This window comes from Nicotiana tabacum, chromosome 23 (assembly GCF_000715075.1).
Source record: "Nicotiana tabacum cultivar K326 chromosome 23, ASM71507v2, whole genome shotgun sequence".
In the NCBI taxonomy this organism is placed as follows: Eukaryota; Viridiplantae; Streptophyta; class Magnoliopsida; order Solanales; family Solanaceae; genus Nicotiana; species Nicotiana tabacum.
This window is the reverse complement of record NC_134102.1, coordinates 17,500,520-17,504,547: the sequence shown is the minus strand read 5'-3', so window position 1 is coordinate 17,504,547 and position 4,028 is coordinate 17,500,520. Positions and strand designations below refer to the sequence as shown.

The window sequence follows — 4,028 nt, the reverse complement described above, 5'->3', positions numbered from 1 at the left end:
AAGAGTAGAAAAGTCTAATACTCCATCAAATTCCCATTAATTTGGGATGATATAAAAAGACAAAGTGCATAAAGTTTCAGATATGGATAATAGAGCTATGTGCTTTCAATTAATTAACAATTAATGTACCCTTCCCGATGTTTTTATTTTTTTATAGAACCATTTAGTTCTTTCAATCTAAGAATTAAAATTTCTAACAGGTTATGGCAAGTCATTTGATTATTAATAATAATAGCCATCTATGTCTAGAAAATTAAAAAGAATTTGATACCATACCATTTTAACCCGATCTGTCTTTAATAGGAATTACAGTTCAAGAAAGTTATTTAAGAGGGATGGCACACTCTATTGAGATTACCCCAATAAATCATCGAACTCGGCTGCTTCATCAAACTACGGAACATGAGGTATCCCCCCTCCCCCCACACACACACACTCTCTCCCTCAACATGTACAAGCATTACGTTGTTACTTTATTTTTGTGAAGGAAAACCTTAGAGCAACGATAAAGTTGTCTTTATATGACTTATATGTCACGGATTCGAGGCATGAAAACAGTCACTAAGGCTGATATTAGGGTAGATTGTCTACATCACAGTGATCACACTCCTTAGGGTGTGACCCTTCCCTGAACCCTGTGTGAACATGAAATGCCTTGTGTACTGGGCTGCCCTTTTTGTTTTGTTGTGTTTTCGTACAAAAAGTAGGAAATGTTTAGGAATTTGATTTTTGATTTTGATTTGGTTTATAGATTTAGCAAACGAACATAATTCGTTTGGTTTGATAAATGAAAAAATTTCACCAAACCGACCTATGTACATCCAACTTTGTCATATAAAGAAGTTTTGCTCATACTTCTTTTTCACGCAGTTTTAACCTCAAACTTTTGTAATTTAGCTTGAAACTCCTATAACTCTTTTCCATTAATTTGAGATAGAAGAAGGGAGGAATGTGGATCAATTCGAGACAAATCAAATTCTTGATGAAATATATTTAGATTTGTACCATTCATCTACCAAATCTTGTACCATATTCAGAGTAAGTGTGGGGCTAAGTGAATCAAATCCAGATGCTTATAAGTCAATGTTGGTCTCTATTGGTCCTTACCATAAGAAGAATTCACAACTACGCTCAATGGAGAATTATAAATTGCGTTACCTACAACGATTTCTCAGGAGAAAAGTAGGGCTTGATGTGAAAACTTGCATTAGTGAATTGGAGAAATTGAAGGATGAGGCACTAAAGTGTTATGATGATATAGAGGATATTTATAGTGATAACAATACTGGTCAATTTTTGAAAATGTTGTTGGTTGATGGTTGTTTTATAGTTGAGTTTATTCGGGAGCGTTGTGGAAGGAAGCCAACAGAAAAAGATATTATTATCCCCTACAGTTGGCATAGATGGTCAAGTACGTCGAGATTTGTTATTACTAGAAACCCAACATCCTTTCTTTGTCCTCACTAAGCTTCACAACATGACTATGGATCCAATCAGGGGCGGATTTAGGGGCGGAAGCGTGTTCACCCGAACCCCTTTCGTCACTGGATCCAATAGTACCATTCCTAAAATTGGTGAAAGAGACCTTTAATTCTTCCTTCTTGAAGATGAGTCATGCATCCTTTCTTGAGATTGAAAGTGATGCCAAAAACATCAAACATTTACTTCAACTAGTACATATGTCATGTCACCCTTTGGAGAAGAAAACTAGCCTTACTCTTGAAAACCCTAGTTTGGAAATGGAACATTGCACGAAAGGCTTATGTTGGAATCCTTTACAAATGGTTAGATTGAAAAATATGCCAAATGGTAAGGACCACCAAACATGGGATGCTAACATGCCGAATGCAACAGAGCTTCGCGAAGCTGGAGTTACATTTTCAAAAATTGGAAAAATTTATAGAAGATTGGAAGATCACGACCTTGGAGATAAAACAAGTTTATTTGACATTAAATTTGAGAATGGAGTGATGACAATCCCTTGTTTTGAAGTCTTTGACTGTACAGAGACGATCCTGAGAAATCTTATAGCATACGAGCAACAATCATCTGATGTACATCCTAGATATTTCAGTGATTTTTCCATTTTTATGGATTATCTTATCGACTCGGACAAAGATGGGAGTTTGCTTCGTCAGAAAGGAATCATCAAGAACGAGATAGGAGAGGACAAAAGAGTGGCTAGCCTTTTTAACAAAATTGGGGAAGGGGTTGCCATTTCTTATGACTTCTATTACAAACAAGAATACTTGATGTTAGTTCAACATTGTGAAAAACCATGGAACCGAATGAAGGCAAGTTTGAGGCATAATTATTTTAACAGTCCTTGGGCGGGAGCTTCAACTGTGGGAGCCGTCATACTCCTCATACTCACAGCTATACAGACTGTTCTAGCTTTCACAGATGGTGTTAAGTAGTTTGAATGTCTCCATTGTAGAGTTTCCTCACAACTCCAGACATGCAATTTACTGCATCAAAGCTTGTGCATTAATGGCGTGAGAACTATAATAAAATGAAAGTCTTTTCTTTTCTCTGATTGTGTCTTCGTAGAAGTAGCAGATTTTCAATTATCAACCTCTTCTCTCTTTGTAACAAAAATATAAACAACTATTATTACACCTCAATCTCAAACTAATTGGGTCAGTTGTATCAATCAGTAACACATCAAGTATTAATCAAACTCGTGTATTAATCGAGTAATAGAGAGTGAGAAATGGGCCTTTCGTTAGCAAAAAATTCCTCAAACGCTAAAAACCAATAATCTATAAAAATGTGTGTGCTGTCAATGTGAGGGAATCTTTGTTGGAAAATATCAAAATCAAAATGTGCTAGTGTGTGAATGTAAGGTTATTACGGGTGGATAGGGCGGAATATTAATTGGGAGGTGGAAGAATTTTATTGATTCTCTTGCTTTTTCATCATCATTAGTTTTAATTAGACAAACATGAAATAACGAAAAACTAACTAATTACTTAGATGCAACGACTGTATATCCCAACAGTTCACTTTTTTCTGGTGAAATCTATAGAATATTTTTTGCTAGAGTTCCATTATTCTTAACCAAAATAGGAGCAATGAAATAGTTTTTAAACGTGTATTTATTTTATTCACCTTTAGATGCAATGAGGATTTGTTTTATGTCACGACCCAAAATCCCAACCTGTCGTGATGACGCCTATCTCAATACTAGACAAGCCGATAATCTCAATAAATCAAAACTTCTCTTTAAGGTTGAAAATATAATATTTAAATATAATATAAAATTCCACAATTACTAATACAAACACTCCCCCAAAACCTGGTGTCACTGAGTACATGAGTATCTAATATGAATATAAGTGTGGAAAATACGATCCATAATAGTCTGATACCAAATACCGTAAATAAGGAGATAAGGAAGGAGAGGCAAGGTCTGCGAAATACAGCAGTTACCTCTGAATCTCCGGAAAATTAACTGTGCGAAAGAATCAACACCCGCTATGACCGTGAATACCTGGATCTGCACACGAAGTGCAGGGTATAGTATGAGTACAACCAACTCAGCAAGTAACAATAATAAATAAGGAACTGAAGATAATGACGAGTTACACAGTTACATTTCATTTCTAGTAATTCCAGCAAAGAATAGACATGCTTTCAAATCCGACAATTTAAGCCAAATCAATTTTATATTGTTCAAATTCATGTAATCCGGATAGAAAATCTTTCAGAGAATTTCACAACAATGACAGATAGCAACTAAGTACAACAACAAATGAAAAGCAAGTACTGCCTCTCAGGCCAATAATTACACCACTCGTCACAACAACTCATACACTCGGCTCTCAGCCCTTAGCACTCACACTCAATGGGTACCCGCGCTCACTGGGGGTGTACAGACTCCGGAGGGGCTCCTACAGCCCAAGCGCTATAATCTGCACGGACAACTCACGTGCCATAATATAAATATCTAGATCTGCACGGCCAACTCACGTGTTGCACGGCCAACTCACGTGCTATAGTATAATATAAGGATCCGCACAGCCAAC

The 4,028-nt window shown here is 36.3% G+C and overlaps 1 pseudogene; it reads left to right on the top strand.

The window, feature by feature from the left end:
• The first annotated feature begins 304 nt into the window (after window positions 1-304).
• LOC142177655 (UPF0481 protein At3g47200-like) lies at window positions 305-2,533 on the top strand (annotated as a pseudogene).
• The last annotated feature ends 1,495 nt before the right edge of the window (window positions 2,534-4,028 follow it).